This window comes from Patella vulgata, chromosome 8 (genome assembly GCF_932274485.2).
Source record: "Patella vulgata chromosome 8, xgPatVulg1.2, whole genome shotgun sequence".
Lineage (NCBI taxonomy): Eukaryota > Metazoa > Mollusca > Gastropoda > Patellidae > Patella > Patella vulgata.
This window is the reverse complement of record NC_065886.2, coordinates 36,420,439-36,436,092: the sequence shown is the minus strand read 5'-3', so window position 1 is coordinate 36,436,092 and position 15,654 is coordinate 36,420,439. Positions and strand designations below refer to the sequence as shown.

Sequence of the window (15,654 nt, the reverse complement as noted above, 5' to 3'; positions counted from 1 at the left end):
AATAAAGGTCTGCGGGAAGGAGATAAGCTTTTCTTGTCTTCACAAATATACATCTTTACACTCTATATAAGCTCTCAACAGAAAGTCGTTCGCGAAAGAAGTTTATAGAAGAGCGACTTTAATGTACATCATTAAAGGCACTCGTTATTCTCGACCTCAGTTGTTATTCGGAAGCTGAAGCTACAAGGTAAAATAAAATGAAATGAAAAGGGGTGGGGGAGGATGGGTTTAACGGCCACTCGACACAAACTAGGTCATTTCTAGACTAACATATGGTTCAACTATATTTCAATAATTCGCTTGCGCGTAGGGGTCTTTAGCAGTGGGAGGAAACCGGAGGACCCGGGAAAACCCCACTAGCTTGTCACGTGCAACCGGGGAATCGAAACCACGCCAGCTAACTCAATGACAAACCTTGTGATACCACACGTCACGCGCTAACAGCGCCTTTATCCCCAACCCAACATGTTAGAACATCAATTGTCAAAGGTTCTTTCGCATGACGTAAAACATGAATAGTGGTATAAACACTTTAAAGATAAAATTGTCTTAGTGACAGAATCCTCTTTAAGATAAAATGGAGTTAGTGACAAAAACCAGAAACCCCTTTAAGGTGGGATGGTGATAGTGACAGAAACCCCTTCAAGATAAAATGGTGTGACAGAAGTCCCTTTAAGATAAAATGGTATTAGTGACAGAAGTCCGTTTAAGATAAAATGGTATTAGTGGACAGAAACCATTTTAAGATAAAATGGTGTAAGTGACAGCATTTCCTTTAAGATAAAATGGTGTTCGTAACAGAAACTCCTTTAAGATAGAATGGAGTTAGTGACAGTTAGATACTCCTTTAAAGGAGCTAAATCGGTAATATTTGGGGCATAGAAATTGTCACAAATGGGTCGCAACGCATGTAATAATGTAATATGAATGTATATAAACTGATTTACGTTCAATCCTTTCCGTTTTTACTCTAATTTCAAATCAGTTATGTTCGCGAAATACGCCAGAAGTCTCAATTGAATGGCAACCTCTAGCGTCGGGTTATTCCAGCCTACATCGATAGTATGTAATGCGCATATTACCGTTTGACATGACTTCTGGAATATGTCTAGTCACGTTCTTCGAGTCCCTTGTTACAAATGGCGCTGACTGAAACGCATTATGGTACACGAATCGTGTACCAATGGTAAAATGTTTATTTTGTCTTATATATTGGATATCGGAAGCCCATCTTTTGTCGGTAAGATCACAACATCAATGTTGATTTAAATTGACAAATAATTCGTGTTTTCCATGTCGAAGACTTTGGATGATATTGAGTTAGAGACTTAGCTGCTTTAAGATAAGATGGTGTTAGTGACAGAAACGCTTTTAAGATAAATGGAGTTAGTGATAGAAACCTGTTTAAGATATGACGTTTAACCCCTTTAAAATAAGATGGTAAACCCCTTTAAGATAAAATGGTGTGACAGAAATCCCTTTAAGATAAATCGTGTTAGTGACAGAAACCCCTTAAGGTATAATGGTGTTAGTGACAGAGATCCCGTTAAGATAAAATGGAGTTAGTGACAGAAACCCATTTAAGATAAAATAGAGATAGAGACAAAAATCCTTTAAAGCTAAGATGGAATTAGTGATTGATCCCCGGTTAAGATTTGATGGTAAATCCCTTTAAGATAAGATGGTAAATCCCTTTAAGATAAGATGGTAAACCCCTTTAAGATAAAATGGTTAAGTGATAGAATTTCCTTTAATATAAATCGTGTTAGTGACAGAACCCCTTTAAGATAAAATGGAGTTAGTGACAGAAAACCCTTTAAGATAAAATGGAGTTAATGGCAGAAACCCCTTTAAGATAAAATGAAGTACATAAATGAACTGTACTTGGTATCTAAGAAAAGGGGAAAAAATAACATCGTTGACGAGATGTAATGTTTTTTTTATTTAAACATCAAACTTCCTGGAACTAACCACACATTTTACGCTCGTCTTAATCTATTGATGTCGAACCCCTGATTCAGTACAATCACATTTACTTCATTAGATCCTTCCACACATCGTCGTCGTATTTTCTTAATGAACGGCAGTATAATTAACTGGTATGGCATAAACTCACGAATGAAACTGTGAATGAGTGACATACCAAGCTCAGCTATAGATATATATTGTTCTGTGCAAACTGAGCCACTGTGTAGGGTTCTTTTACGTGCACATCAATGTATATATAAGACCTCTTTTTTTTCATCTGATATAAAACACTGGAAAATCCCGAAGTAACGACTCGAGATTTCACCTTCTTTAAAGTCTCCGAATGTCATTTGAGGGGCTGAGGAGAGAGAGGGAGAGAGAGAGATTGAGAGAGAGAGGCGGGGGATTTAACGTATATTCTGCACAAACTAGGTCATTTCCTTATTAACATTGTATTTCAATAATTCGCTTGCGTGTAGCAGTGAGAGGAAACCAGAGGAACCGGGAAAACCCACCAGGTTGGACAGGCGACCCTTCTACTTGTCACGTTCAAGCGGGAAATTTATATTGTAGTTTTATTAAAATTCGTATGATAAAATGACTACTAGCAGTTATGTGTATTACATTATAGTTTGTACTAGTTGTTAAATTTATTATATTATAGTTCACATGATAAAATTACTACTAGGTGTTAGATTTATTATATTATAGTTCATATGATAAAATGACTACTAGGTGTTATATTTATTATATTATAGTTCATATGATAAAATGACTACTGGGTGTTATATTTATTATATTATAGTTCATATGATAAAATGACTACTGGGTGTTATATTTATTATATTATAGTTCATATGATAAAATGACTACTGGGTGTTATATTTATTATATTATAGTTCACGTGATAAAATGACTACTGGGTGTTATATTTATTATATTATAGTTCATATGATAAAATGACTACTGGGTGTTACATTATTATATTATAGTTTATATATATGATAAAATGGCTACTAGCTTTATTATGTTATAGTTCACATTATAAAATGACTACTAGGTATTATATTTATTATATTATAGTTCACGCGATAAAATGACTACTGGGTGTTAAATTATTATATTATAGTTTATATGATAAAATGACTACTAGCTTTATTATATTATAGTTCACATGATAAAATTACTACTAGGTGTTAGCTTTATTATATTATAGTTCATATGATAAAATTACTACTAGGTGTTAGATTTATTAAATTGTAGTACATATGATAAAATGGCTACTAGGCGTTAGATTTATTATATTATAGTTCACATGATAAAATGACAACTGGGTGTTATATTTATTATATTATAGTTCACATGATAAAATGACTACTAGGTATTATATTTATTATATTATAGTTCACCTGATAAAATGACTACTGGGTGTTATATTATAGTTTAAATGATAAAATGACTACTAGCTTTATTATATTATAGTCCACATGATAAAATTACTACTAGGTGTTAGATTTATTATATTATAGTTCATATGATAAAAATACTGCTAGGTGTTATATTTATTATATTATAGTTCATATGATAAAATTACTACTATGTGTTAGATTTATTATATTATAGTACATATGATAAAATGACTACTAGGTATTATATTTATTATATTATAGTTCACGTGATAAAATGACTACTGGGCGTTATATTATTATATTATAGTTTATATAATAAAATGACTACTAGCTTTTATTATATTATAGTACACATGATAAAATTACTACTAGTCATAGAGGTTTAAATTTTTGCCAACTGGGTTACAAATTATCAGAAAAAAAACTTTAAATAATGAATTGATATCGACTTCTTGAAAACAATACATTAAATGTTATAAAATTTATATTTAACTATTCTATAAGTTTAAAATTGTATATTCTTTGTACAAAAATGAAATTAACGCTCATAGACTTTATCGCCGAAAAGTCCAAGTATTACGGTACATATAGACAAATAGCCTTTCGATTGAGAACTAAAGTTAGTTTCAAGTTACGAGGGCTGGAAGAAAAGTTCTAACTGAAATTGAAATGATAGATCAAATGGGTTGAAACAAACTTTTACCACCAACAAGTACAATCATTGAATGAATCGTAGACATAAGAACTGTAGCTATAAGGGTATTATTGTCTTCGTACCAGACCATCTTGTGAGCCTACCCATTGAAATCACCAGAAATGGTCAAACCCGGCTATACGAAAGTCATCAAGTACCCCAACACAGATAGATGCCGACATGGTCTCCACTTTAGGGGGTGATGCCCCGTCATTATCCACAGTAAAAATGTGGGCTGCGGAATTTAATTGTGACAGAGAGAGCCTTGACGATGATCCACGTTCTGAAAGGCCATCAACGGCGGGGCCTAGGGCCCGGCTGACAGTCCTACCTATCCCTACCGACCCAAAGGTCAGAGCATCTATGAACTTTAGATCTAGGTCGGACAGGCGGTGGGCCCTAGGGCCCGGCTGACCGTCACCCCAACCTACCTACCCTAAATAAGGTCGTAGCATTAATGGCTAAGCGGGCCAGACTGCACACGCTCGCCATCCTTCCTTTTCTACCCAACAAACTTTCTCCCCTCCTTTCGATGAGATTTTTACCTTGGGCATTCCCTGCAAAGACACTATGTCTCAAATTAAACTTCACCAAACCTAATCCCTTTGTCTTCCTCCAGTAAGTTTCTTAGGAAACATTTTGTCTACGATAGAACCGAAAGACCGCCCAAGAAAACATTACCCGGGTGCATGTCATGGTGATAGCTGAACGACGATTGACATCTCGACATATTGCCAGTGTTCAGGGTATCTCTTATGAGAGGGTTGAGCATATTATCGCCAACAAGTTAGGAATGACAATAATTTCTGCAAGATTGGTGCTAAAGCTCTTGACAGCGGATCAGAAACGTGTCAGATTCTTGACGTTCCATATCGATGTCTGTACCATTTTGAAGCAGATCCTGATCATTTTTGGACCAGATTTGTAACCATAGGACCTATTTCCAAAAATGAAAAAGGAATTAGCTGGTCGTCATTGTCCTGGTAATGATGACGTCATGTCAACTGTGAACGATTTTTGTTTAGTTTGCAACCTCGTTAGCAAAAGTGTGTACACCTCGAAAAGGAGTATGTAGAAAAATAAATGGAAACCATCGACTTTGTACAGATCTTTCAAGGATAGGCTTAGAACTTTTCAGCCAGCCCTCGTATCTGCCACCCATGTACGGGCGGTTTCACAGGTCGGGAACCTATAAAGAGGCGTGGTGCTGGCGTTTCGCGAAATATCAGTTTGCCGTAATTTAAATAGAACTCTTATATCATATACGTATTTATATATCCGCCATCAAAAGATGTGAAATTAAATGAAATGGGGTTTATCGTCCTACTGTTCAATCTATCGATGTTTACAGATTAATGTCGTACAGATTAAAGTCGTAAGTGGTTTTGAGGGTGTTTAGCGGACGCCCTTACAAGTGCGCAAATGGTTTTTTTAATATAGTCTCCCTCGTGTTCTGAAATCCAGCTTCAAAATCATTAAAAATGCCATTCAATATATACTTGTCGCTTCCAACACACATGCTATCTTTTGTCGGGTTATAATTGTAAACTGAGATAAATTCCTTCATTTTATTAATGACAAAAAGCAATGTGACAAGATGGCCACAAAAGACATGGCATAGACTCACTTGTATTACCTTTGGAAAGATGCGCAAATTCTTATTCCGCGTATCACTCTGCAAACACATTCATCCGGGTGATGATACAGGGAACGCCATATTATTGTCAAAATAAATTCCACTTTATTTTCTCTCGTCTCACCCCCACCACCCACTATTAAATCGGCTCGAGAAAGAAAAATGTCTTCAAATTTGCACCTTCGCACCCGCCGGTATGAATAATGTTTAATAAAGCACAAGTTATTGTATGGGTTTTATTTATAAAGACCATAATTTCCGGAAAGTGTCTTTATTTTGAATCTAGCGGTGCCCTCAGACGACGCCTTAATGTCGAAGACAACCGCAGAACACCCTTTTCTACGAAATGAAATGGGTTTTAACGTTCTACATTTCTGAACCGACTGGGCTAATGAAGGCAGGCGTTTCCTATGGATTAATCACTTGATTATTAAACGCTAATTTCAAACGATAGAAAATAATTATGATGAAATTTCATTTGTCAAAAAAGCGGGAATGAAATATATTCACTAATCGGATATAGTATGAACGTCGTAAATAACAATATAACCTGCTGTCTTTCACACCTTATTTAATACAGATGAATTTAATAATAATAAAAATAAAACATAAAAATTGTCCATAATTCGATTTGCCTGTTCTGTTATGTGGTTATTAGCTTCTATTGTGTTTGAAATCAGCGCATATTATATTTTTCCACGCCTCTGCTCAATCCAATAATAATACAAATGGTTGACCGATGAGGCAGAAAACGATGCAATGGCTGTTATTAATCGAAATATAATTACAAGATAAAACACATAAAACGCATTACTGGATAAACAAATCAAATAATTCGCGCAAAAATCACAAAATAAATTGCGAAAAATCCTATTAACTTCGATCCCGTAAAAGCAGAGAAAAACATTATTAGATGATCTTTGTAAAAAAAATTTAATGCAGAAAGAGAAATACCGTTTGTAAGTCATATGCAATTGACAGAAACAATTCCTGAAAAATTAAATTGATATACTCAAGAGAGAACAAAACAAAACTTACCTTATTCGCTGCTGAAAAACTCCTCTAACTTGGCTATTCAAACTATCAGGAAGAAGCAAGCAAGCAAGGGGAGATAACTCGTACTAACTTGTCAAAGCGGTGATATTGTAAGTTCCAATTTACAGGATCACTATCGTTGATTTGATTGGTTCTGTTCTGTTGAAATGATCTTAGCTCCTCCCATCGCTGATCGACAAGTTGTAGTAGAGAATACTGGGTATATACGGCACGCATAAACGACATTACATATACCAAAGATAAAAACATCTATATTCACGATCCGGTGGCCTTTACGTTTATTTAAATCAACTTTAAGAAACTTTAGCTCGAATTTATTTACTTATATTCAAACCAGAAAGCTTACAGCCCCGCCAATGGTTATAAATAACTGCAAGGTGTAATTCATCCCGAAATATAAAATATCCACGCTTTAATAATAAAATAGGAATGTCCTATCTTATCCTAACTGAAATGTGGTTGAACGTCTTACTGTTCGACTGAAGACTTTCATTCACTATGTGAGAAACTGTATTCTGCCAGTGGTTCTACCGCTTGCAGTTGTTTCAATTCCCAACCTCCAGTGGATCTTTAGCATGCTGTTAATGGCATGGGAGCTACGATAACCCAGTGTTTCAGACGTTTGCTCGCTAACCTGGGGTTCTCATGTTCGATCCTTGCTTGGTCGAGAGAGTTCATCGGGATTTTTCTCGCCTGGTTCCCCCTTGTCAGCGGTGCAGGACAAGCAGGCCTGGTAAGGGACAACGTATAGTCGTTCGGATGGGACGAAAAACCGAGCTATATATGTCAATGGTATACATGAGACCTCGGTTTATCGTGTCACCCGAAACACTAAACTTCTTTTTCTTGTCAGATACGCCGAATAGGCAGGAAACTAGACCGGAAAAGTCCGAGAGGAATGTTGTCTGCGATATCACTATTTTGGAAGTCGACGTTAAACGACCAAAATACTACTACTGCTACTATTACTTTCGGCCAGGATCAAACCCTGAACCCCCTTGTTAGTGTCATATTGCTCCAGTGAGTAACTGACTCAATCCACAAATTTCAGAAAAATCGAAACCTAAAAATACACGACATTATGGATCAGCAACTATTAAATTATGGTGTTTAGAGAGAGAGAGAGAAATGGGGTTTAACGTCCACTCGACACAAACTAGGTCATTTCGGGACTAACATATGGTTTTTAATTTTATTTCAATAATTCGCTTGCGCGTAGGGGTCTTTAGCAGTGGGAGGAAACCGGAGGACCCGGAGAAAACCCACGAGGTTGGACAGGCGACTCTATTCCTTGTCACGTACAACCGGGGATTCGAAACCACGCCAGTTGACTCAATGACAGGTCTTATGATACAGCGCGCACATGCTAACCACTCGACCATCCAAACCCCTTATGGTGTTTCACAGCGCTAATAATAGATTGATATAAGTAACAGTAATCAATGTTAAACTTCTCTAAAATATCAAATATCACGGCTTAATCCACCCTAATATGTACTCAGATTGATTATTTAACATTTAATTAAGAGAACAAAATCAAAATACCAACGCTAATTAATGTCCCGGCCGGGATTCAATCGGATTTAAAAAGGTCTATCAATAAATTGTCGAGAACAATTGGCTTATTGCATAGCGAGAAGCATAGATGGATGAATTTTCAATTCCACATATCTATGTAAATACTGTACGGAATTGAACCATTTTTGTACAGATATTCCTATTATACATGTAGATTCATCTTTCACAATATTGTAGTATGTAAGCGATTCTATAGCATGATTCTAAGCATGACGTATCGGGACTTTAGGTATGTTGTCTGGTAAAGAACCCATGTAATATGTATGAAGCTCGGGATGGCGAAAACGCCTCTTTACGGCCAAACTGGAAATTGTTGTATTGCAAACTTAACTTTTATTAGAGCATGTTTTAGTAACCACAGCCGAATGATGATATGGATATGTAACGTCAACATTTTCCTAAACTTAGAATAGAGAAAGAGAAAAATGGTGTTTAACGTCCACGCGAATCAATACCACGCCGCTTGACTCAATGAAAGACCTCGTGATTTCACGCGCACGTGTTAAAACACTACACCACCCAACCGTCCAAAAATTAGAATAGAAACAGGGGGAATTGTGATTTCAATAAAAACGTAATCGACGACCTCCACATATTGTTTAACTTGGACAGAAATATATACAAGCTTCCAAACAAATATAAACAATTATACATTTACAAAACAAGTATAAAAAATTACACATTTACAAAACAAATAATATTAACAATTACACATTTACAAACGAAATCATATAAACAATTACAAAATACAAACAATTACAAAATATAGACGACATAACGAAATCTAAAGGACGGACTTCGTGTGTTCCATGTTTTAAACAAGAAATATACAAATTTAAACTTATATAATAATTAAATATTAAATGTATAATATTGATTTTACTATTTTCAATAAGTAACGTAGATCCCTGACACTAAATGCTACTATTAAATTGTAAAAAAAACCATGTAATATAAACAATGTAAACAATGTAAGCAAGGGTTTTATGTATTCAATCACCAATATAAAATGTATTATACAAGATGAACCCAGACGAAATCAATGATCAAACAAAAGGCTATCTTTTACATAGATGGATTCCTTACTCAATAAAATAACTTTATATCAAACCAAACATTAAACGGCCAACCAAACCACTTAAAACACGAAGAAGGATTATCTCTTTACTACACATTACGAATATTGATAATAACCCGCTCCAGTTTATTACGTATTTCCATTTAAGAATCGAATAAAGGAAAAAAAAGTGAGATTATTTAGAAGCACCCCATCCCCCTCCGTAGTAATTCATGTTCGATGAATATCAATGTACGACGTTGTGACCACGAGGGTTTCAGTCACAGGGGATTAACGCGTGCGCATTAGTTCGTAAGATTTGTCATTGAGCCAAGGAGTAGTTTGGTCTGTCCAACCTCGTGGGTTTTCTCCGGGTCCCTCGGTTGTATTATCATCACTGACTTATTAGTATCACATTAAGGTTCATACAATCTTGGGGACACAATAAAAAGAATATCGTATTTCTGTAAAAACTGAAAACATCCATCAATCTCACTATAAAATAAAATATAGGTTCCGTTTCATTTTGTTTTTGATGTTGCACTCCATCAATAATGTCGGTTAAAAATCAGCAAAATAATCGAAAGGAAATTATAATCTAATTTTGAATAGATTGGCCTATCCAAGTACGCTAGATTGTCAGCCATATTGCATTACCAGTGACAAGGTCAATTCAGGTTGGAAAATACCGACAAAATTTCTCAGGCAGAATTATTACCTCATTATATTGATATAATTTCTACTTTGGAATGTTTGTGAAATGAAATGAAATTACATGTATTTCGAATTAAAACTGTCAAGGATTCTTTACATGTACGTCAATGTGTACAAGCAGCCTCGATTTACCGTCCCATCTGAACGACTATACACCGTTCCTTGCCAGGTTCTCTGTCCTGCACCTTTGATAATGGGGAAACCGCGCTTGAAAATCCCGAGGAACTTCCTCGGCCAACAACGGAAGCGAACCCGAGACCTCTGTAATATTATAAGGGTTCTAAGAAAGATGTTCTGTTTAATAACGAAATTCGTTACTAACAAGATGTGTGGCGAAAACTAGGGTAATGAAGTAGCTTGCATTATTCTACTATTATCTTAGACTAACTCACCGACAGTTATGTCAGTATCCATTGCTGGAAGAAGGGTACTATAGTTCAGTCATCTCGTGCACGGATTAGTACAATTAACTAGAATAGTGTTGACGTAAAACGGTGCCTATACGAAACACTTACACAAAAATGGTAAGTGTCCCGCCCTAATAGATGACGCATTATACTTTCTGTAGCAGAGAACTGGTTTGATTTACCCTCAGACATCATTCAGAGCTCAAGGGAACATAATACCCATAGCCTCGTCGGCTTAGAGGCTACGGTGAACACATCATCCTAGCGCGAGCCTTACGTAGAACTATCAAGAAGTGTGTGACTCTTGCCACGTTTAAGCCGTTCTGGTCTGAGTTAGAAAAGATATTAAACTCAGACTGTAGATATTGTAGTTTCCTGTATTTAACCTTTGTAGTTTTCTGTATTTGATATATAAACATAGTAACAACATAAACAGTGTTTTAGACTTAATTGATCATTGGAAATAGTTATCACAACGTGAAGTCGAAGAAAGTCCTAGACGAGTCCGTGACCAGGATAGTCACATCTACCCCGTAGTGCCACAGGCGTTTTTATTTGGTGCCGCGACACAGGATAGTGTCACACCTCCTGGTTAGCGAGCCAGCGTCTTATTCACTGATTCGCCGTGTCTCCCTTATCTTATTCTTTTAAGTCAACCCTGTCGTAAACATCTGTGTTTTTTTTTATATTATTTATTTGACAGAATTACAAGCTATTGTGTAATCAAGGAGCAAACTGTTCGTTTTTCTGATTATTTGTCATGATTGAAACAATGACACGAATAATAATTCAATTATTTTTATTTTTCTAAAACCTAGTCTAATAAATATAACTTTTCAGTGACAGATGTTACATCTCTTCCTTATAATTTATTGTTTTGTCCCCGAAAAGAACTTTAAAAGGACTAAACCTCTATCTAAATATGTTTCGGATCATAATATTCGAAATTAAAAACGCGAATTAAGAATTCATTATTGGCCCATTTTAATCAATGTTGACGTGTTTATCTTTCCAAGAAAATATAGGATCCCAATATCCAATATTTAAGACACAATGAACATATTAAAATCAGTACATCAGTCGTGTACTCTATGATTTCGGGCGGAATTTGTAATGAACAAAGAAAACCATATCCCACGAGACAATACTGACGTAATTAGTAATGTCATATTCACAAACGATAAAATAAATATTTAAAAAACCGTGTAGTGTAAACGACTGTCGTTAGGAATTACCATCCATTTCTTTAAAATTGAATATAAATCACTTTACATACATTCACATAACAGTAATAATATGTGCTTTTAGACCCACTTTCGTCTATTACTAATTTCATTAGAAAAGAACAGAATATTTACATGTACTTCTCAAAATTCTCGAACTATTCTTAGTGCCTTAGTGCTTTCGACTAAAAGCATCCATTTAGGACTTAAAATGTCGGGAAACTCGTATTGAGTATGCATGCTTGCTAGCTCTCCAAAAAATAGAGCTTTACGTTCTTTAGCATACGTTATTATTTCCATATATAGAACAGTACGCACACACGAGTACAAAATTATTTGTCAGTGAAATAAGCAAAAAGTGATACGAGATGCTACACGTATGAATAACCTATACCTATGAGTAAGTTTGGAAATGAAATGACACGGAATAGGGTTTAAAGTTTTACTTTTATGCACCGATTGGGCTAATGAAGACAGGCATTGACCATACGGTGTGCTATGAGGAAAATTGTGTCCTGTCAGACTTCCCTCATAGCAGCCTCACTCTATGGCGTACGCCCGTCCTCATAGAGTGAGTTTGCTATGAGGGAAATTTGACCGGACACAAATTCCCTCATAGCAAACCGTATGGCCAATGCCCGTATTCATTGACTCAGTCGGTGCAGTAAAATAGAACATCAAACCTCATTTTATTTTCCTCCACAATTACAATAAATATAACAAAAATATATATTTCAGTAGAACTAGAGTCGCTCGATATTTATAACCACGGATAGCTAACAAATACAACAGGGTACGATTTACTTTCAATATTACCTCGTAACCTCACACAAGTGAATATAAATTCAAGTGGTGTTACAACTGAAATAAAAATTTATTTTTTCAGTAATTTAAATTTTGTTAATGGTATAAGGGGTAATAAAGCTACCGAGATTTCCTCGAAATTTATGTTGGAATTGAAACGATAATTTGGTGTTGCGTATGACATTTAGTCGTAAACTGTCCTGAAAATGATGATTATAATCTAATTTTATTAATGCCATTGACAATGCTCACAATTATTAACTAATTTACAAAGGTATATGATGTGCTCGAGTCGTAAACAAAATCCGGAATTACAAAATCTACTGTTCGTAGTAGAAACACTAGATAGGGCGTCTCATAACTAACAGATTTTTGTTGTGGTCGTAGTTCTACTTCTAACTGATATATTTGATTCACAGAATAACAGTCTTCCGGTGCCAGTGATTGGTGCTGCGAAGAAACTGTGTGTGGTCGTTGGTTGTCAATTCACGTAAGCTACCCCTAAGCCTTCGGTATTTAGGTCTTTCCCTACCTCGCTCAATCATGGGGTATAATCGGACGTTAAGGGCACGGAGGTTAAGACCATAGATGTTAAGGCCGTAAAAGAGAAGACCGCAGATGTTAAGGCCGTAGAAGTTAAGACCGTAGATGTTAAGGCCGTAAAAGATAAGAACGTAGATGTTCAGGCCGTAGAAGGCAAGACCGTAGATGTTAAGATGTTAGGCCACAAAGCTTAAGTAGGAGTCAACCGGTTAGGTTTAAGAATTGTGGGCAGAGGTTAAGTCTTCACATAAGCACTGACCTAGTATGATGGAAATTTAGTTTCGTGGTATTTCCTAGTTTTAAATATATAAAAAATACATAATAAACATTAAATTTATATACAAAGTTGACTTGTGGTACTGGTCGCTGTTTTTGGTGTCGGTGGCACCGATGGCCTCCCTTATGATCCGCCTGTGGCCAAAACGTTCAGCATCTGAAGTGATAAAGCGAGAGTAACAACTTTCGGTCGGTAATCTTGGAACGAAACTGTCTGTGGTCGTTTGACTAAAAGAAAGCGAGGTGCATGTAAACAATGAAATTGGCGGTACAAAGTACCGATCCATAATTATTAGTGTTTAATCGTTCCACTTTCCTGCATGGAACACATTGCCTGGGGAACAATTGGTTGGACGTGGCGTTGACTTTTATCCATCCACGACTTTCTGAACTGTGATAATGTGCACAAGGAGGGTTACATATGCAGTACAATAGTAGAACTGCATGAAGATTTGACAAAATTTGCTCGCATTCTTGACTGAGAATGTTCAATATATCTTTCATCTTGGGGAGGGGGTGAATGGTCAACCGCGTGAGCTGTAGATCCGACACTCGTAAGTGATAAGGAGTAGGATCGCCTGTCTAACCTTGTGGGTTTTCTTCAGACCCTACGGTCTGCTCCAACTACTAAGACCCCTACACGCACGCGAATTATTGAAATGAAATTCTACCAAATGTCAGTGCCGAAATGACCTATCTTGTGTTCAGTGGACGTTAACCCACCCACTCCCCCTCTCTCTCTCTCTCTCTCTCTCTCTCTCTCTCTCTCTTATCTTTGCCGGAATGAATGTCATGATACGTTTAACATTTTTATAAAGAGTCGAGACATTTTCTGGTTGATTGAATAAATCAACTTTAATTATATTTATTATGTAAATAATTACATATTATATAAAGCTAATCAAGTTGGTGGTCATCTTGGGGTAACGAGTCTGGACAACAATCCAACGGGAGGATTGTCTGGGGTCGGGACTCGTAACAATTTGTATTATAAATAAACTTGATAATGGCCCTGCCTGTCTGTGTGGTAATGAGTCTGGACTATCAACAAAAGCATCATTATCACTTCAATTCCCAATCAAACAACTTGTTCTTTAATTTTAGAAAATAATTTACATCAACGATTAACTCCGATATTCCCCCAAAATGACTTTAGCTATGGGCCAAAGCAAAGGCTGTAATTTTCAAATGCTTTAGTTTAAGTTTTTATATGATTCCAACAAACATCTAACCGGGAATGAACACCGAGGGCCTGTTTGATTTCTCCGCCGATAGGCGAGACGGTTTGCAGACGGCGCACGCCGGTCAAGTGCTATTCGCCGCTACCACCAAAGCATTTGGTATACGCCGCAGCCGAACTTTTGTAGACTTCCGGTTAAATCAAGTGACCTCGCCGCTAATATTGCCGAACTATGGTCAACCGGTATGCGCCGGTATGGACAAGTCAAACAGGGCCAATTATATTTAACAAATATAGCGCAATTACTTGTTTTCGTTACAGGTCATTTAAAACGACACCGACAATTATGCGTTCACAGACAATTCTGTGTCCACAGACAATTCCGTTTTCACAGATAATTTAATGTGTTTACAGGACAATTTGAGTAAATGTAGACCACATATTGCCGCTATAAACGGGTTAATTCAAAGACCAATACCATAGTATGATACTTACACTCGAGAACACTCAGAGTCATTCTCAGGGGTCTAATACGGAACGACAGAGCCAAAATCACAAACAGTGTTTGATAAAGCTTTTAATAATATCCAAACATAAAAAAAACTAAAATCTTCGAGAAGAATCGTTTTAAAGCAGACAAAAAGTTGCAAGCCGGTTTCGTGACTAATTTTCCTCTCGGCGGATATTTTGAGACCACTGATGTTAATTAAACCAACACTATGTGAATTGTGACGTGCGTTAAGGGCACCTGCTACGATTTTAAATTTGCACAACATTGAAAGCCACCATAGGAAATGTTTCTGTCCATTGATTTCTTTTTTATTTATTTCTTTTTAAACTTTTATGGATTTTTTTCATCTGTATTAAAGATGCATTGTGTAAGATTTAGATAAAGAGCTGACACTTCTCGCTATAACAGTTAAAAACTAGATAATGAAAAAGGAATATATTGAAAATTTCAGTCAAATTACTTCATTCTGAGCAACTTTAGGGCTGTTTGGAAAATAGTGGAGTCTCGATTGTCATTGCTGCCGTTGTTCCGATAGTAAACAAAGTCTCTATTATCCATTTTTCAATTAAAACATTAACCGCCAATCGTTTTTAAATCG

At 36.1% G+C, this 15,654-nt stretch overlaps 1 protein-coding gene across 1 annotated transcript in view; it reads right to left on the bottom strand.

The window, feature by feature from the left end:
• LOC126830561 (gamma-aminobutyric acid receptor subunit alpha-2) overlaps window positions 1-6,826 on the bottom strand; it is a 114,875-nt gene extending 108,049 nt beyond the window's left edge. The window contains exon 1 of the mRNA XM_050560961.2: window positions 6,746-6,826. The gene's annotated coding sequence lies outside the window, so the exon portion shown is untranslated. The remainder of the gene's footprint in view (window positions 1-6,745) is intronic.
• Between the last annotated feature and the right edge of the window lie 8,828 nt (window positions 6,827-15,654).